Consider the following 21,197-nt stretch of genomic DNA (forward strand, 5'->3'; position numbering starts at 1 on the left):
GGCTGTAGTGGAGTATTTATAGCACGGAAATCAACAAGCCTTTCCCCAACCCATGGTAACCATTCAGCGTCACCAGCTCACTGCTAGACTAGGAGCTGAACACACTCTTACCTGACTCTCTCGCTCTGTGTGCGTGGGAGGGGGTGGCGGCTGTTATTTCTAATTATTGCAAAGGACAATGATGTGAGAGATAAGATCTCTCCACTAACATAGCAAATAGGATGTGGAACTTATAGAGTATAGAGGTCTCATTATCGTGGAAGTAATGAATATAGTCAGTGTTGTGTGTACTGTCACAAAAGGTATACAGCAAGAGCAGAGACATTCCACCTGGGCACAGTTGGCATGAGATCCGTGTCACATTAAAATCCCTAAAGACTCACATAGCAGCTACTCCTTACCCACTTCCATGGGGTAAAGGCCAATCATTATCATGTTATAGCTCCATTTTGACTATCTGTACTGTTTTATGGTAAGGGCCTACTGCAGGTTATTGTGCCCTAAAGAATTTTCTTCCTCCTCCTCCTCCTCCTCCTCCTCTTCCTTCCCCTCTTCAAAAGCAAGGTCTCAGTCTATCTTAGAACTCATTATGTTATCCAGGCTGACCTTGAACTTAGAATGATCCTCCTGCCTCAGCCTTCCAAGGGCTGGAACTATAGACACATGCCATGAACCTATTTGTATTTTTTAATATCAGAGTTCTGGGTAGACAGTAAATGTCTGTGTTTGTTACTTTCATTTTTGCCTTTCCATCCATCCACCTATCCATTAATCCATCCACCTTCTCATCTATCTATCACTACATCCATCAGCCATCCATCAATCCATCCATCCATCACCCACCCATTCATCCATCCATCCATCATCCATTCATCCATCAATCCATCCATCCATCTATCACCCACCCACTCATCCATCCATCCATCCATCATCCATTCATCCATCAATCCATCCATCAATCCATTCATCCATCAATCCATCCATCCATCTATCCATCCACCCACTCATCCATCCACCTGTTCATTCATCCCAGCATTGTGGACAAGTGCTCACTAGACAATTGTTGTTTTATCAAGTGATGAGCAGGTAAAGACATCTTGGCGATGTGTTTTGGAGGTTGGGAGGAGTGAGCTTTAGCCTTGAGCCATCTCTCCAGCCTGACAAAATGATCTTTGTTAGCAACGACCTTCAAACCTTGATGGGTGGGGATGATTTTAAGGTAATTTCTAGGTTCTTGATTTCAGTGTGTTCTTTTTCTGAAACTGGTCTTACAAAGGTTGATATTCTCCTTTCCAAACAAGCCTATTCCAACTCGTTAAAGGAAGATTCATCCTTTACCATCATTAAGGTGACAACTTCCAGTGTGACTATCTAACTATCTTTTTGAATATTTAGATAATTTTGTTGACCAAACTTCCACAAATTATATCCACTCTGCTTTTCTCAGAAACATTGCCTGAACATGTCTGCAGTACCAACATCCAAGAGGCAAAGGCAGGGGAGTGTGAGTTTTAGGCTAGCCTTGGCTACATAGCAAGTTTTAGCCCAGCCTGAAGAACAGAAAGATCAATTTCTTAATAGAGGGAGATTACTAATTATTACCATTTGTATACTTAATAATTACTTAATAATAACAACTATAGCTATATTATTTAACCAATTTCATGCTAATTATTGTCATAATAATTCGAAGAAGGAAAGCACTGAGCATACCTACAATGCTTATACTACTATTTATAATCTGTTGAAGCAGACGGATCACTGTGAATCAAGGCCTGCTTGGTTTACCTAGTGAGTTCCGGGACAGTCAGGATTAAATAGAGAGACCCTGCCTCAAAAACAATAAAAAATAAAAATACAAAATTTGATACATAGGATTTTTTTTAACATGTGGCACCTCATCGCAACAAAAAGTAAGTGAAAAATTATTTTTCTTGTGTAATTTTAATGAGGAAACATACACCAAGATGTTTATACTGTGTAGGTACAGAGCAATAGAGGTTATGGCTCTTGTTTGTTTTGTTGTTGTTGTTGTTTGATTTTTTGAGACAGGGTTTCTATGTATAGCCCTGGCTCTCCTGGAACTCACTCTGTAGACCAGGCTGGCCTCGAACTCAGAGATCCACCTGCCTCTGCCTCCCAAAGTGCTGGGATTAAAGGCCTGCACCACCACTGCCTGCCTAGACTACAGCTCTTAAAAGCAGAACATTGGGATGAGATTTTATTGGGAAAGCAAACTGGAAATAGAGGTCACAGGAATATATATATATGAGACAAGGTTTCTCTGTGTAGTTCAGCCTTCTTTAGAACTTGCTCTGTAGATCAGGCTGGCCTCCAACTCAGAGATCCTCCTGCCTCTGCCTCCTGAGTGCTGGAATTAAAGGTGTATGCCTCCACCACCCAGCTTCCTATAAAAATTTTAAAAGTTCATTTATATGATTGTTAATTTATGATGGGATAAATCTCATGACTCATGCTGCTGTTCACTGGATACCTTTCTACATCTATTAATTCATTTATTATGTGTGGTCAGAAAGTAACTTGCCAAAGCTGACTCTCTTTCCACCATGTGGGCTCCGAGGATTGAACTCAGATCATCAGCCTTGGTGGCAAGCCCCTTTACCCACTGAGCCATCTCACCAGCCTGGATACTTTTTAAAAAGATGTGTCACAGCTCTATCTGTAGCCAATGGACATATGCACCCCTGAATAGCTCTGGATGTGGCCCATCACAAAATCTTTAAGTTTACATTTTGCCATTTATTTTTTCTGTAGCCCAGTTCCGTGATTCTCAAAAGTAAACTTTGTAAGCGACAAAATTGATGTATGCAGAACCTCCAGTATCTAAGGCAGAAATGTTTCTGGTTCTGTTTAAGAGTTTTAAGAGTAAACTATGATGAAAAATTGTAAATGTTAGCCTAGTACCCTCTTAATGTCTCAGTGTATAAGGTGAAAACATGATATTTCCAATTTCTTTTAAGGGTACTTGTGAAAAACTTTGAATGCCAAACCACTGTTTGTTCAAAGCACACGGTAGAGATAGCTTTCATTTAAGCCTGAGCTGATTTAAAGATCTAGGGCAGAAATCTTCAGCCTTACGCCTCGGGGTTTGGGAAAAATCTCTCAGTAGCAAGGCACGTTTCATGCTGATAGGCGTGTATATGTTTTATATACACGATATACGATTAACAAGATCTGACCGAAGTATATAAAGTCTTAGGGCTCACTTTTAAAAATCACTTCTTTTGTGTGTGTGTGCGTGTGCGCTCATGCCTAAGTGTGTATGTGTGTGTGTGCGCGTGCGTGTGTGTGTGTGCCTAAGTGTGTATGTGTGAAGATGCCCAGGGACACCAGAACAGGGATCTCCTGGAACGAGGGCCTCGGGCAATTGTGAGGTCCTGATGTGGGTGCTGAAGACTGAACCCTGGTCCTCTGGAAGAGTAGAGAATGTTCTTATTGAAGCATCTCTCCAGGGCTCTTGTCTTCAATGTTTCTTTAAATGATTATTTTCATGTTGTAGTTCCAACGTAAACAATCTTGTTTTCTGCTTAGATAGAGAAAAATATATGCTAATTGTGAAAAATCCTGAGATAGGCCCAGATAGACACACCTTCTTCCTTCTTTCCTTCCCTCCCTCCCTTCCTTCCTCCCTCCCTCCCTCCCTCCGTCCCTCCCTCCCTCCCTCCCTCCTTTCCTTCCTTCCTTCCTTCCTTCCTTCCTTCCTTCCTTCCTTCCTTCCTTCCTTTTTACCCGCCTCAGTGTTGGGAATTGAACCCAGGTCCTTGCTCAGGTTTGGTAGGCATTTGACCCCTGAACAACATTCCTTTCTCTTCTGCAGTCCCCAAACTTAGCCCAGGACCATCTTTTATTTTTATCTCTTGCTGATCAAGACTGCTCATTTTTCTTGGTTTTGATGGAGGAATGTTTTGAGTGCTTTATCCATACAAAAAAGATGGGCGAGAATTAAGAAACCGTTTTTTAAAGAGCATAGTCAGGTTCGAGGCCAGCCTGGTCTACAAAGTGAGTGCCAGGACAGCCAGGGCTACACAGAGAAACCCTGTCTCGAAAAATCAAAAAAAAAAAAAAAAAAAAAAGAGCATAGTCAGTCTCCCTGGACTCTCTGGTCAGGTGGTCTTTTTTAGCGTTTAACTGATGGCCCAGCAACAGGTTGACAGAGGATTTCAGTTCAGAGCTAGCAAAATTACATTTAGAAGTGATGGTCTAATTTCTACGGCTTTGGATTTTTCAAACGTCTCTATGCAGCAGAATGAATATAGATGTTAGAGCCAGGCCTGAAGGAGGACCCTGGTAATCCAGCCCTTGGTGAATAACCTTCAAACATCAATAAACAAGATTAACTGGGTTTAACATGTGACCTTTCTCGTTTTGACTGGTGAGCACAGATGTTTTCTCATTTAGCTGCCTAGTTGAAATCTCCCCTCACTGCCTGCAGTTGGAGCTAGATTTGAGGTCTCAGGAATGACAGTCTTGAAAACTATACCCCTCAGCCAGTGATGCTGTCTAAACAGTAACATATGGACACCCATGGTTTAATAATTAAAAATAATGTGTGACCTTACCCATAATAAATTTGTTAATTATGTCAACTGAAGTAGTAAAAAAATGGGATCATGATAGATATTTCGCTATTTTTGTTGGTCTGGTGGCATTAAAGACAGTGACAAGATTTGTTAGAGCCAGTCTTTCCGCACCTGCGCCCGCGGAGGCAGAAATCCCATCCAAGTCTTTGTTACCCTTTGGTATTCCTCAAGGAAGTGCAGAGAAAATACGAAAGGCTTTGATTAGCTTCTCCTAAGTCATTCTAGGCTTGTGGCCATACTTCCTACCCATCAAACTATAGAGACAACTGTGTGGTCCTTTAGTGCCCCCCTTTATTGCTTGAATCCCAGAACCATCTCTGGCATTTTTATGTGACCTGTTACTTACCCGGTCAGCTTGCTCTTCAGGTCCTTCAGGCTACACTTGCTCCCTTTCTGAGTTCTTGCAGAAAAAGTAACTCTAGTTTCTTCTCTTGTCTTACGGGAGCGCTAAGCCATCATCCCTGGATGCATGTGAACGCCTCCCGACACCCTTTTGCTGCCTCGGATGCAAGGGCTATGACCATTAATTAACAATCATGGTCTAACGAAGTCCACTAAATTATTAAGGAAGCAGAGACCAAGCAAGTTCAAGAAGCTGTGTGACATGGACTCTGGCACAATTTAGTACGAGGTTACGGATCTGTCTGGAGTTAATAATAACATAACTCAACACAGGAGTATCCTTGGAGTAGATTATTTGTCCTGTCGACTCTTGGAGTAGATTGCTTCAGTCTATTTTCCTATTGCCAATGAAGGAGTGTGCTTTGCAGCTTTTAACTAGCTATACATTTCATTGAAAGCCACAGGAAATCAGTTATATAGAAACAAAAGGAGTTAAGAATTGAGTTCTGGGGCTTTGGGTATGATCCTACCTCAGAACTAAACGAAACAACAAACTCTTATCCTGGAGTTCCTTGTAGGGAATGTGAAGCTGAACTCGCCCCTTTGCCATGGTCACTATCAAGGCACCAGGCGGACTGTCGGGTTAGCTTTCTTTAGCGGTATAGATTTCTTTTTAAATTCATTTATTTATTTGTTATTTACTATTGTGGGAGAAAGCATGCTGCGTGGTGTGGAGGTCGAGCCGGTTCCTCACTCTCACCTTTACCTAGGTTCTGAGGATGGAATTCAGGTCGCCAGGTGTGTGCAGAAGCACTGTTATTGGGGGAGCTGTCTTCCTGGCCCAAGATTTCTTTTTCAAAGCAGTCTTGGGTTAGTTATAATTTCTCTTGTCTTACGTATGTTCAGTGGCTGTTCTTTAGGTGATCTTAGCATTCTATAACTACCACCATGTTTTAGGCCATGTCTGCCCCATCACAGGCTCCCTTGTACCTGTTTGGCAGCTAACTGTCATTTTACCTGTAGCCTCAGGAAGCCACTACTCTGAACTTCATCTCTATAGTGTCACCACTTCTGGACTTTCATGCAAATGGAATAATACAAATTATAGTCTTTTACTTCTGCCTCCCTTTTTTTCAAGATGTTTTGGAAGTTCATCTGTGGTGTTATAAGTACCACCGCTTTGCTTCTTTTTTAATTTACTATTTTATCTTAATCAAGCTAGCCTTGAGCTTGTGACCTGCCTGCCTCGGACTCCTGAGTGTTGGGACTAAAGCCCCATGCCATCCTTCCTGGCTTTGCTCTGCTTTGTTTGATATCTGAGTAGGATTCCATTGTTGACACAAACCAGTTTGCACAGTTCACAAGTTGATAAGCATAATGTCACTACAAACATTATTATATAGGTCTTACGTGAGTATGTGCTTTCATTTCAAGTGGGCATTTAAGAGTGGAATTCCAGGGTTGTTTGGTCTATTTATGTTTAATTTTTTTAGGGAACTGCCTATTTTGGGTACCAAATGATGGGTAAGAAATGACCACAAACCTGGACCATTTGGAGACAATGCAAATGGGTTGTCTCAGAAGTATAGTCGTAGCACCACTGGGTTCTCTGTTTCATTGGCTCTCCCAAGATTCTGATGGAGACACTGACCTGAACTGTTGTCTCCTCTGAAAACTTGACAAGAGAAGAGACAACCCAAAACTCACTCATGGCAATGGTCAGGAGTCAGTCTTAACAGTTGTCAGACCAAAGGCCTCATTTTTTTCTCCCCACTGGAGCTTGGCCAGGCACTGGCTCTAATTCCCTGCCCTTTGAGCTATCCAGCTCACCTATCGGAGAATCACAAAGCATCGGGATGGGAGAGAAAGCAAGACCCAAGTCACCATCTTATATAACCTAAGCACAGAAATGACGCCTCTTCTGCCAACTGGGAGGCATTTGGGAGGCTGCTTGCCACAAATGCCAATTGGTTTTCCAAATGGCCACACCATTTCCCATCCCCACCACCCATACACATGAGGATTGTGTTTCCCTCGTGTCCTTGTGTGTCTTTTTTAACTTAATCTTTCCAGCGGGTGTGAAGAGGCATCTTGTAGTCTTATCTGCATTTCTCTAACAAACAATGATAACTATTACCATTAGCTCACTGTTCATTTGTACAATCTATCAAGTGGGATATCAATGCAGACATCCTATGTGCTTTTAAAAGTCTGTTATGAGAGTGCTAGCAACTGAATCTAAGGTCTTGTATATGCCAGGCTAACACTCTATTACTTGAGTTATATTTCATTTTTTAAAGATTTATTTATTTATTTTATGTATATGAGCACACTGTAGCTGTCTTCAGACACACCAGATCCCATTACAGATGGTTGAGAGCCACCATGTGGTTGCTGGGATTTGAACTCAGGACCTCTGGAAGAGCAGTCATTGCTCTTAACTGATGAGCCATCTCTCCAGCCCTTGAGTTGTATTTCTATCCACTTGTGTGCCTTCAACTGAGCTATTGGTCTTATTATTGAATTATGAGACTCTTCTTGTTTATGAATCAGGATTTTAGTATCATATCTAAGAAATCTTTGTCTAAATCAAGGTTATGAATATACCACATGTTAACCATTACACTTGGACTGTGCGATGTCATGATAAATTTCATTACTGTAAAAACCCCGTGAGGTATAGATTTTATCGTTGCACAAATGAGAAAATTCACAGAAGTCAGATTTCCATGAAAGCCCTGGGCTGGTTAGTGTGAGGCATTGGATTGTAGTTTCAGTTGGAAAAAAATAGAGTTAGATTCCATATGGTCATTGTCCTGTGGCTGTCAGTCCCTGCTTTATTCTTTGACTATGAGCGGTCGACAGTCTCTATTAGGGATCGCTAGGAATTTCCATACGACACAGAGAGAGAAGCTGTGGGCTCAGGTCATTGGCCAGCTTCTGCTCTGGTTTCCTTCTGTGGGACAGCATTCCCTCCACAGTCTCTGGTAGAGCTGAGATGTCTCTTTGCTTGCAGCCCTCTGGTGTGTGACTGGGCAGCTGTTAAGCAGTTGTGCTCCCTGCTCTAGGGATGAGCACGTTCCAGTGACAAGATAGCATATTCCCTGGTGCGCTTTCATGGTGCACATTCACCTAGGAGACAGCAGAGCCCCTCCCGCTTACTTATGCTCTCGTCTCATTATTTGAATGTCAGGAAGGAAAGCATGAACAGAAAGGAGGGCTGGAAGATCAAGTGATACGTTACAGATGGTCAGCTTTATACTCTTTCTTTACACATGTTTTATTTCAATTAATCTAATATTAAAAGCAAAAGACTCTTAGATTTCCATCTCTGCCTTTTCCCCCCACCCCCACCCCCACCCCCCCATAGTTCCTCGAATGCTTTGGGTCTGATTGCTGCACCTTCACTTAGAACAATTGATTGGTTTTCCTCTCTGCTAATGTGCTCGCTTTAGGCAAAGTTACAATCTGTGCAATTTTTAAAAACACCATCAACCCTAATTTTGTACTTGGGGCAAAGCGTGGAACGATCGATCGTTCATCTTCTTCTCCTCTCACCTCCTTTCCTTGCTCCTTCCCATTGGCTTGGTGTGCAGTCCCAGACCCGACCCAAGCTCAGCAGTCACTGTTGAAGGTGCAAGGAGAACAATCTGCCGCTATTGGAAGCAAAACACGAAGTGCACACCCATTATGCCAGCACTCTGGAGACTGAGCAGGACAGCCATGAGTTCCGGGACAGCCTGAGCTACAAGGCAAAACCCTGTCAAGGCTTGGGGGTGGATGTATCAGAGTTCAGTTAGACAACAGCTTGTCCCACACAAACAAAACTGCAGGTTGGTCGCCCTCTCCCCGGCACTGCATTGACTGAATAAGGTGTTACACTCTTAGAATCCCCACACTGAAGAAGTGGAAGCAGGAGGATTAGAAACTCAAGGTCGTGCAGGGCATGGTGGTACACACCTTTAATCCCAGCACTCGGGAGGCAGAGGTAGGCAGATTTCTGAGTTCGAGGCCAGCCTGGTCTACAAAGTGAGTTCCAGGACAGCCAGGGCTATACAGCTCGTCTGGGATGGATGGATCTAGAAGTGGGAAGCTATTGTGGTAGTTTGTGGATCATGAAGCAAGTGTAGAAAACCAGGAAGTGACTACCCGTGTCCCTGGGCTCCGCAGGGAGACACAGTCAAGCAGTCAGTGGCAGAAAGACACTGAATCAGGAGAGAATATAAAAGAAAAATGGAAAAACTTTGAAAAAAGCAGAGCCCTTCCTGCCTTGGCCTGGTTGTAATCAGTGAATTGGTTCAGGCTACATGAGCAATTCATTCATTCATTCATTCATTCAGTTCCTAGAGTAACTAAGTCTGCAGGTTCTGGGACAGCCTTGAAACGATTCCTAGTCCATAAGGGAATAAACGTGTTATCTGTCCCACAACACACTACATACACCAGCAGCTACGTGTGCTGTAACCATGGAAGATATTTCAGTTCACCTGTGACCCTGAGTTTGATATTGTGATAATCAGAAGGTTTTTAGCCAATTTGATTATATTTGAATTAACAGCCTTTGAATTTTCCTAAGAATTATATTTTAACATATGCTATGTATGTGTGTGTAGATGTTCATACATGTCTACATGTATATTTGTTTGGGATGGTATATATCTGTGTCAGATGCCTTCCTCTGTTGCTCTCCACCTTATTTTGTGAGACAGGGTCTCTTACTGGGACCTGGTGCAAACTAATTAATCAAGACTGGCTAGCCTCTGAGCTCCAGGGATCCTCTTCCCTCCACCACCCCAGTGCTAGGACTAAAGGTTACCAGCACACCTCCCTTTTCACTGGGATGTTGGTGGTCCCAACTTAGCCCTCAGGCCTGTGCAGTAAGCATTTTACCAGCAGAACCATCTCCCTAGCCTCCAAGTAAATGTGAGAGAAAGAAAGAAAGAAAGAAAGAAAGAAAGAAAGAAAGAAAGAAAGAGAGAGAGAGAGAGAGAGAGAGAGAGAGAGAGAGAGAGAGAGAAAGAAAGAAAGAAAGAAAGAAAGAAAGAAAGAAAGAAAGAAAGAAAGAAAGAGAAAGAAAGAGAGAAAGAGAGAGGAAGGAAGAAAGGAAGGAAGAAAGAAAGAAAGAAAGAAAGAAAGAAAGAAAGAAAGAAAGAAAGAAAGAAAGAGAGAGAGAGAGAAAGAAAGAGAGAGAGAAAGAAAGAGAGAGAGAGAAAGAGAGAGAAAGAGAGAGGAAGGAAGGAAGGAAGAAAGAAAGAAAGAAAGAAAGAAAGAAAGAAAGAAAGAAAGAAAGAAAGAAAGAAAGAAAGAGAAAGGAAGGAAGGAAGGAAGGAAGGAAGGAAAAAGGAAGAAAGGAAGAAAGGGAAAAAGAGAAAAAGAGAAAAAGAGAAAAAGAGAAAAAGATGGAAGCCAAGAATGGCAAATACACTCCTATAATTCTGGCACTTGAAAAATGGAGGCAAGACAACCGGGACTTCAAAGCTAGCCTGACCTATGTGAGAAAAAAAAAGTCAATTCCAGCACTCAGGAGGCAGAGGCAGGTGGAGCTCTGTGTGTTTGAGACTAGTCTGGGCTATGTAGTGAATTCTGGGACAGCCAGAGCTACAGAGTGAGATCCTGTCTCAAAAAAGAGGGACAGATCCCCTGGAACTGGAATATTGGATGGTTGAGAGCCACCAGGTAGGTGCTGGGGATTGAACCTGGGTCCTCTATAAGAGCAACAAGTGCTCTAATCATGGAGCCATCTTGTCCAGCCTGTATTTTCATTCATTTTTCAGGCATAGCAATTACTGCTCAGAATTACAAATTCTAGATAAAATATAGATTCAAACAATAGATAAAAGAAATCACTGTAGAGTTCTTTATTGTATTATTTTATGTATATGACTGTTTTGCCTGTATGAATACGCACCATTTTCATGCCTGGTGCCCTCAGAGGCCAGAAAGGGGCATTGGGTCCCCTGGAACTTAAGTTACAGAAAGTTGTGAACCATGACATGGGTGCTGGGAAGCGAACCCAGGTGCTCTGTAAAAGCAGCAGGAGCTCTTAAGGGCTGAGCCAGATGAAGGTGGTCTTTGGGATGGGCGGAACTAAAGGATGCTTTAGACTTACAGTGCTATGTGGTTCAGGAGAAGCCATCAGGCACTGGTTGGTTCTTCAGTATTTTCGGTTTGTTTTTTTTTTTTTTTCAATGAAGGGCCACGCCTGGTTCCATGACATTTAAAAAGCTTCCCTAAGTCAGGTTGCTGAAACCTCACCTACCCCTGGGTGCAGAGTATGCCTAGTGTTGAATGTAGCCAATCTTATCTAAATGGAAAGCCAAGAAATGCACTGCAACGATTGAACAAAGTCATTGTTGCTATTATCTGAATGAACTGTGTGGACAGTCAAGGAATAAGGCACGGACTGGTGTCCTTGGTGGGAGGGCGCTAATTCTCTTGCAATTGAAGTGACATGGTTTCCCCACTATGTGTGTGATACTTGACAGAGAAAATTTGAAAGGTGGAGGAGAACTTGATTTAATGAGCACCTTAACCCAAGCCTGCTTGCTCGCTCTTCCGCGCGCGCCTGAGATGGGAACATCTCATCCCTTCGTAGATCGGGTCGCCTTTCCCAGGTTTTCTTGATCTTAAAATGGGCACTTCAAAAAATAACAACTGCCCATCATCTTATCTTTAAAGGCAAGAGAAGAGAAACCGTAACAGGTCCTGTCAACCATTGATCAGAAGTTTAATATGCATTGAGACTTTAGAGTTTTAGTAAAACACCCAAACCCCTCGATATTCCTTAGTTCTCAAAAATATCAGAGTTTCTCTTTTCTCTTGAACGCCTTCATACATAACATGGTGAACCAGGAAAAGGAAAAAGACGATCGTTTCAGTGTTTTCATTCTTGATACAAAGAGGGCATCCCAGGAAAGATGTGCAGACATCACGTTTATGAGGGATCTAGCGGTTCTAGTTGCCTGTGTGTGTGGACACTGTGCGTGTGGACACTGTGTGTGTGTGTGTGTGTATGTGGACACTGTGTGTCTGTGTGTGTGTGTGTGTGGACACTGTGTGTGTGTGTGTGTGTAGACACTGTGTGTGTGGACACTGTGTATGTATGTGTGTGTGTATGTAGACACTGTGTGTGTGGACACTGTGTGTGTATGTGTGTGTGTGTGGACACTGTGTGTGTGTGTGGACACTGTGTGTGTGTGTGTGGACACTGTGTGTGTGTGTGTGTGTGTGTGTGTGTGTGGACACTGTGTGTGTGGACACTGTGTGTGTGTGTGTGGACACTGTGTGTGTGTGTGTGGACACTGTGTGTGTGTGGACAAGACACCTACGGAACCTGCGTCTCCCGGTTTGCTTTTCCTCCATCAGGCTTCTAAATCCTATTAACAGCTGTCAAAACCTGGTAAACTATTTAGGTGCTTTCACAATTTGTTTAATTGGATAGTTAGGAAATGGCATGCTAGAAAATCCCCCCGCCTTTCTTTTAGCCTGGCTGAACATCTGTAGCATTAGGGCCTCATTATCTCTGAATTGGCATAGCAAGTCGGCGCATCATTAAAATGCCACATTAAGATGATTAAGCGTCTTTGTTATCCAGTTGACTTTTGCATGTGCTGAGGGTTTCATGGTTACGACCCTCCATCCTTGTAAAACACTTGAACAACATCATCCCGTTTTTTTTTTTTTTTTTTCTTCCCGGTCTAACAGACTCTGTGTTGTTTTGTCCCTTCTGGCCACATTGCTGGCAAACTGACGGCCATTCTTTCACCCCTGGCCTTCTTGTTGCACTTTGAGATCTCGTGGTCCAGAGTGGAAATTCAGCACCTCCTATTAATACTCGGATGCTCCTTCAAGCAACGTGCCACCCGAGGAACCCAAGTTGCCTGTTCTGTGTGTCTTTGATGGGGTCTGCTCTCCAGCCGAGCATTTTATGTGCCTGTAAAAACAAACGGAGGCACAGTTGGCTGAGGCTGCTATGGCCCCTGAAGGATTTAGGGCCTGGATCCTTTCCAGGACCCATTGTTTTTGCAGTGTCTCAGGTGAAACCAAAAATGTCTACTCCAGGAGCTCGAGCCTTTCAAGTGATAAGCACCACCCCAGGAAGTGAAACCATGTGCGTCTGCCCCAGTGAGCCAAACCTTTGTTCTCCTCAGCCTACAAAATTCTCTCTAGGGGGTGTGTGTGTTAGTGTGCGCCATCCTCCTAAGCGGCCTCCAGAACACAGACAGCGATGGGAACAATTGTCCCCCAGAGCAGCTCCTTCAGAAAGTTTAGTTTAATCTAATTTCCTATGGGTTAGATTCAATTTAAACATCTTTTCCTCCCTCTGGGAATGTAGAGCAATTACTTTTATCAGCAATTTGTGGTTTGCTATGTTCTTTTCTCCCCAAGTTCAATTACACGAAATTTACTTAGGAAGCCTTTAATATTTTTTTTATTATGAAATAGATCATACACACAAAAAGGCAGATTATAATTAAACTTACAGTTTAAAGAACATGAATAAAGTGAGCACCGAGAGACCCATCACCCGACTTAAATAAATCTTGCTAGTGCCTAAGCAGTGCTGTTTGAAGAGTCAATTCAGGTTGTCTGAGAAACCTGATCTAATTATAATAAGGTTAGAATTTACAAAACCAAGTGCGAGATTGCCCACATTGCAAACAGTTCACTCACTAGACGAAAGACTTCAGACTTTGGTTGGGAACGTAACTCAGTACCTAAAGCACCTCCTGCCTAGTTGTACCAAGCCCTCAATCCCTAGCATCCACCGGGTTGGCTCTCCAGCACCTAGTGTACACCTGCTACAGTAGCGCTTGCCTTTAAACCTTCCTCACGTGATAGAGGCCCTTCTCCCCAAATTAGTAGATCAAGGTGAGACTCCGAAAATATCCAGGTTTTGTTTTATTTTATGAAATAGGGAGGTGAGGGGCACACAGGCTATAGTGTGTCATGTGAGCTCAGAGGACAATTTGTAAGGGTCAGATGTCCCCTTCCACTGAGGGTCCCAGGAGTCAAACTCAGACCATGAAGCTTGCATAGCAAATGCGTTTACCCGCCGAGCTGTCTCATTGGTCCCACAATTTCTGTTTTAAAAAACATGCAATCATGCCAGGCCATGGTGGCGCATGCCTTTAATCCCAGCACTGGGGAAGCAGAGGCAGGTAGAGCTCTGTAAGTTCGAGGCCAGCCTGGTTTAGAAAGAGAGTTCCAGGACAGCCAGGGCTACACAGAGTAAGCATGTCTTGGAAAACAAACAAAACACAAACAAGCAAACAGGGGCAGCCCCTGGTCTTCTGGGGTCTTTTTGTTTTGTTATTGTTTTTCCTGTGTTTGCTTGTTTGGGTTTTGGTTCAAGGTCTCACTATGTAGCCCGAGTTGGTCTTGAGTTCCCCGTCCTCCTGTCGCCACCTTCAGAGTACGGGGATTACTGATCCGTAGCACCATTCCTGGCTAGTTTGATTGTTGTTATTATTTGGGTTTTAGTGTTTTTAAGAGGGAATTTGGGGACTGGAGGGATGTTCAGTGGTTAAGAATGGACTGCCTTTCCAGAAAACCTAGGTTTGAGTCCCAGGACCCGCTTAATGTCTCGTAACTGTTCGTAACTCCGGCTTCAGGAGATCTGATACCCTCTTCTGGCCTCTACAGGTATCAGACATGCAAGTAATACACAGATAGATGTGCATATAAAACACCCATATGTGTGATATAAGATAATTAGTCTTTTATTTTGTTGTTGTTGTTGTTGTTGTTGTTGAGACAGGGTTTCTATAGCCACGGTTTATGCTGGAACTCACTATGTAGACCAGACTGGCCTCCTACTCACAGAAATCTACTTGCCTCTACCTCCCAAGGGCTGAAATTAAAGGCATTTTCTACCATACCCAGTTACAAGATAGAATAATTTTCAAAAAATTAAAAGCGAGTATTTTTTTTTTACTTGATTTTGTTGTTGTTGCTTGACACGCAGTCTTGTTATATTGCCCACAGTATTCTCAAGCCCATGAGCTCCTGTGGTCCTTCTGCCTTAGCCTCCTGAGCATCTGGGACACCAGGTACATAGTTAAACCCAGCTCCTCAACTCATTAAAAGGAAAAAAATGTGTATGTGTGTGCGTGTGAGTACAGGTACCCAGAGAGGTCAGAAAGGAGTATTGGATACCCTGTGGCTGGAATTACAGATGGTTGTGAGTTGCCTAGTGTGGGCACTGGAGACAGAACTAAAATCTTCAGCAAGAGCCATGTGTGCTTTGATCCCTGCTACCCTTTTCTAGGGCAGCCCACCTCTGCTCTAGGTAGATACTGGCAAAGCAGTGTCATAGAGAATACATAGAGTTACAGAGAGAGAGAGAGACAGAGACAGAGACACAGAGAGAGAGGGAGAGAGGGGGGGGAGGGGGAGGGGGAGGGGAGGGGAGGGGGAGGGGGAGAGGGAGAGAGACTACTAGCCCAGGGCTGTGGCTTCAGCCCTCAGCTAGCTTAACTTAACAGCTGTAGGGAATAAGAGAGAGAGTTTATAAGCAGCCTAGAGGAAGAAAGAATGGGCTGTTTCCCAGCTGAGAGAATCCAGGAAGACAGAGAGGGGGAATTGGCGTTTTGCTTTAGGCTTGTGGCAGTGTTGGGGAAGACTGTGTAGTCAGTGGAAGTAATGTGAACAAACCAAGGACACTTAGATGTTTAGCTGGATGAGGAGATTTCAGGACTAAGAGCCAGCATCCCAAGGATAAGCTTGGCCCGGATCTCAAAAAGCCCTTTTAGTTTTGTTCCTGCATTTTGACTTTATTTTGTTGGCAGTGGAGACTATTCCAGAGTTTTGGCAGCGTCGTGACATGAGCCACACTTTAGTTTTAACACAAACCACAGTACACAGGATGAGCTGGAATGGTCCATAGCATGAAGGCTCCGGATGGGAGGAGAGGACACGGGGCCGGGGAGTGATGGGTGTAGGAGGTGGTGGGTGAGCATCCTTGAATGTGTGACCCAAACAAGAAGAACAGAAGGTGACTGCAGGGCTCACAGCCTGAGTAACTAATGGGGAAGAAATACTTTGACTTGAGAGGATTTGAAAATAGGATAGCAGAGGAGGGAAGGAAGGGTCGCATCTGGAACTGTATACATCTGGGGACTGATCACATAAAGCCTTGGTGGGAGCTTTAAAAATGGTTGGGATTGCCCTAGAGAAGTATTCAAGGGGGGGGACACAGAGGGTTAGCCTCAGAACTTAGGAGGTAAGTGTGGACAAATGAGTAAATTGTCCCAGGGGACAGAGTTGATTGCAGATGCCAGATTCCAGGGAATTTTGGGGGGCTAGAGGCAGTTAAGTGTAAATGCAACTAGAAAGCTGTGAGGACAGAGGATGAGCTTAGGCTCCTTGGGGTGTGATGCTTACCTAGATAGATGCCGCTTCTCAAGAGCTGCTCACCTCGTTTTTTGAGACAGCGCACATCTCTCACTGAGCATACTTGTCAGCGTTTCCTTGGGGCATTAGTAGATTGCCTGTGTTTCTTTGGCTCCAAGAAATCTTCCTCCCAGCGTATGGAATGAATCTCTTCACTGGGAGTCCAGTGGCTCTCCTGGTTTGGGTTCAGTGGCCCATTTTGGAGGCTGAGGGCCCAGTGGTCTCTCAGGAATCCCATCTGTACCTTTGTGTCTCTCGGTTTTTGAGTCTGCACCTCTATTTGCCTTTCCAGGATAAACCATAAAGTTGCTGAACCCCAGTAAGTTTATTAGTTAAATTGCACGGTAGCCCCAATGATCCTGGAGCTCTTTTCTGCTGCCCCTTTCAGTCCACTGGTCTTTGGTTTTCAGTAGAAGACGTTTTTCCGTTGAGGTTCTTTTCAACGCCTACATGCAAACTGAAGTGCACTCAAGCTTTGGTGGAATGTCACCCACAGCTGGAACAGCAGAGGCAAAGGGGGGGGGGGGGGCACCAGCCTTGAGTTCACTCTTCTCTTAAATGGTGAAAAAGAAAAACAACACTCAAGGAAACAGATTCCATAGGAAAGCAGGCAAGATCCAGGAAGAAAGAAACAGAGAAACAAAGAAAGAAACAAAGAAAGCTAGTTAATCTCTTTCCCTGTAAGACACAGAAATCAATTCCTATCTAAGCAAGATGCATCAGGAGGCAACGTGGCCCATGCTGAGTTTACTTCAGCCACCCACCCATAGCTGCAGTCAAGGGGTTGTGAACCACGACCTGTGACAAGCAGTGAAGCAGTGTGGTCCTGACGATGGTGGTTAGGCCTTGTCTTGCTCTATTAAGCAAACACAGTTAATATAGATGAAAGGAAACCCTGATAGAAGTGAAAATTGAAACCAGGGTGGAAGGCACAAGCCCCGTGCAGCTGCCGTGGCACTTCCTTCTCTGCTAGCAGGATCAACACTTCTGATATGTTTTGGAAGGGATGTAGTTTTTAAAAATATCGTGGTTTTTTTTTTCACAGTGTTTTGGGTTTTTACAGCTACCCCAGTGAGAGAGGGGTGTGGAATAGAGATGTTAAACAGATGTGGGAGGATGGGGTCCAACCCAACCACCTGGTAGTTTAAGTTTAGCACTGTTTATTTATTTATTTATTTATTTTTACATGTATGAATGTTTTGACTGATAGTATGTTGGTAACCACTTGTGTTCCTATGGAAGTTAAAAAAAAAAAAAAAAGGGGACTTCAGATCCCTTGGAACTGGTGATAGGGGTGGTGGTGAGCTACCAAGTGCATGCTGGGAACCAAACCCAGGTCCTCTGCAAGAGCAGCCAGTCCTCATAACTGCTGATCCATCTCCCCAGACCCAGCATAGCCCATGCCAGGAACTGGCTGTGTAAAATTAGGAAAATGACTGACTCGTGTCTGCTTCCATATTTCCTGTCTGAGAAGGAAAGGGGCGGGTGGGGGGGGTGGGGTTGGATTAGCCAACCTCTAAATTCTCTTTTGCTCTAAATTCCATTGATTTGTGTTTCTTCGTGGAAAAGTAAGCCTTCCAATGTTTAAACACTCAGTGCTTGAAAGAATAAGCACCTACATAGCAAACTTTGCATATGAACATGTCTTACATGTTGGTCTCATGAGGCAAGTTTTTAGAGGGTTTTTTGAGAGGGTTAATATATAAACTTGCCTTCTCCATTTCTTCTGTTGTTTGGCTTTATTTTGGGGGACAGGACCTCATCCTGTAGCCCACACTGGCCAAAAACTCACTGTATAGACCAAGCTGGCCTCATACTCAGAGATCTACCTGCCTCCTTGGCCTCCAGAGTGCTTGCACTATAGGTGCGAGCCACCATGTCCAGCCAGCCTTCTGTGTGCCTTACATCCTTCCAGTCGGCAAAGTGTTTGCCGCGCACACACACATGAAAACCTCAGTTGAATCTCCAGCACCCAAATAAAGCAGCAGGTGTGATGGCAGGTGCTTGTAACCCCAGCACTGAGGAGGTGGAGACAAGAGGCTCCCTGGTGCTCGCTGGCTGGCCAGCCAGCTTGGCCTGATCACTGAACCTCAGGTCCCAGTGAGAGGTGGGCACTGTCTCAAAAACCAAGGTGAACAGCTCTTGAGGAGCGACATCTGAGTTGACTTACACACACACACACACACACACACACACACACACACACACACACAAGGGTTGTAGCAGGATAGAAGAGAGCACCAGGAAGTGGAATGCTGCTTCCGTTCTGTGTTCTGTTCCCCCTGACTGTTTCCACCTGCAAAAAAGAATGCTCAGCACAACAGCCCTTTAAAGAGCAGTGTTTAGTAGTCATCCAGCTTACTTAGGTCAGGTCAGTCCCTCCTCTCAAGTCTAGTCCTATAATTAGTCTTGAGTTTAGTCTTATCTCTTCCCCTGATGGGGTTGCACTCAGCTCATCCAGATCAATAGAAGTGTTTCCTTGGCTTGGATTAAAGCGTTACTTCCCTGTCTGTCTCAACACTGTTGGCCCCACCAGATTTCCTCTGCTTTCAATGCTGCTTCCAAGGCAGAGAGATAAGAGAATCTTCCCACCGTTCCCACAGAAGCAAAGCAGCAAAGCCCAGCTTCAACTCAGAAAAAACAGTTTCAAATCCATGGGCTGGAGAGACGGCTCAGTGGTTAAAGAGCACTGGTTGCTCTTCCAGAGGTCCTGAGTTCAAATCCCAGCAACCACATGGTGGCTCACAACCATCTGTAATGGAAACTGATACCCTATTGTAAGGTGTCTGAAGACAGCGACAGTGTACTCATACATAAAATAAATGAATATTTTTTTTAAAAAAATCCTCAGCTCTCGATATTCACGGTCTGCACGAAGACCTTTGTGACATCAAAATGAGAGGTTCATCTTGAAACCAAAGACCATGTCCCATTGTCTTTTTAACTGCAGCCACCAATAAAAGGTCTGAGAACCTTTCTTCTCTCCAAGGACTAGGGACATTTTGTTCAGAATGTTTGTGTCATGGTCTCTGTGTGTGGTCACACCTAAAACTTGTCTCTAATCTTCTGGGCAGCCTAGGACTCTGCCATTTTTTGTGTGTGTGTTGGGAGGGGGTATGTGTGTGTTAGGATGTGTGTGCGTACACACATGTGTGTTCATTTGTGCATATGTGTGTGCTTGTGTGTGCATGTGCATATATGAATGCATACGTGTGTGTGCATGTGTATACATGTGTGTGCTTTTGTAAGTGTGTACATGTGCGTGTGCTGCTCTAATTGTGGTTCCGAATTCAAACAGTGAATGGTCTCCCTCACAGCATTCTCTTGTTTTGATTGTATACAACATCCCGTGAGCTTCCTCTGTCCTTAATTGTCAGTTGTGGGTCTCTTTTCTGAGCCGCTTCACAGCTTCAAATACAGTCATTGTTCATTGTTCATTTCTTGCTCTTCTGTCCCCTGCAGAAGATTCGATGAAAGTGAAAGATGAATACAGCGACAGAGATGAGAACATTATGAAGCCGGAGCCCATGGGAGATGCAGAAGAGAATGAAATGCCTTACAGCTATGCAAGAGAATACAGCGACTATGAAAGCATTAAGCTGGAGAGACATGTGCCCTACGACAGCAGCAGACCAACCAGCGGGAAGATGAACTGCGATGTGTGCGGATTATCCTGCATTAGCTTCAACGTCTTGATGGTTCATAAGCGAAGCCATACCGGTAAACAGTCTCCTCTGTCCATTCTCAGAACAGTCCATTCTCTTCATGCAGCCCTGTGAGGAGTGAAGTGGCAGAATGGGGGTCTCTCTTTGGACTCCTCCATTGCTGTCTGCTATAATGTTGGTGCCTCTCTTTGCGTTGCCAATTTACCCAGTGGCTCCTGTTTGTGCTTCGCTATGCGTTTGGCAAACACAGTGCAAATACTGTGGCTAAAGAGAGACAAGCAAAGGCCTGGTGTAATGTCTCACACCTGTAAACCCAGTGTGCGGGAGGCAGAGGCAGACAGATCTCTGAGTTTGAGGCCAGTCTAGTCTACATAGTGAGTTTCAGGACAGCCAGGGCTACATTGTAAGACTCTGGAAAGACAGAAAGACAGAGAGAGTCAGAGAGAGAAGCAGGGAGAAAGAGACAGAGACAGAGAGAGACAGAGAGAGATAGACACTCAGAGAGACAGAGAGAGGGAGACAGAGAGATATGGAGTCAGAGAGATAGAGAGAAACAGAGAGACAGGGAGAGGCATAGGGGCACACAGAGAGATAGAGACAGGGAGAGACAGGTCCTCTTACTGTGGATAAAAGGATATGAGTTTTATCGTCAGTCTTAAAGACATCTTGGTCTTAAAGACATCTTCATTTGGTAAGCAAGGCTCCATAGGAAGGCCTGTGAACAAGTCAACACCAAGTCAATAGACTCCCTATGATGAAGAGACTCTGCACAGGCAGACTGGTGCCTTGATACCTCGTTACATCGTGCATCTAAGCATGCCTCAGTGGCTCAGTCCCAGTACTCAGGAGGCTGCAGCAGGAGGACCATCATGATGAGTCCCATGCCACCCTGGGCTACAGAGGAAAACCCTGTCCAAAATCCCAGCACCAGCACAGGAGGCAGAGGCAGGCAGATTTCTGTGAGTTTGGGACTAACCTGGTCTATGAGTGAGTTTCAAGCCAGGGCTACAAAGTGAGGCGCAGTCTCAAAAATAAGAAAATGAAGTCTTGACTCGGTGAGTCTTTTTTTGCAAAGGCAACTGCATTCAGATGCCAAGAAATGGAGAAACCTCTAGAAAGCTCCTGAGGCAGCTCTCGTGTTCCTGACTCAAGCACAAGGTGACAGCTAGAATGGCTGGTCTGAGTGGGGGCGTTC

Source organism: Mus caroli, unplaced genomic scaffold (assembly GCF_978045245.1).
Source record: "Mus caroli unplaced genomic scaffold, Mus_caroli_1 scaffold_13, whole genome shotgun sequence".
NCBI lineage: Eukaryota > Metazoa > Chordata > Mammalia > Rodentia > Muridae > Mus > Mus caroli.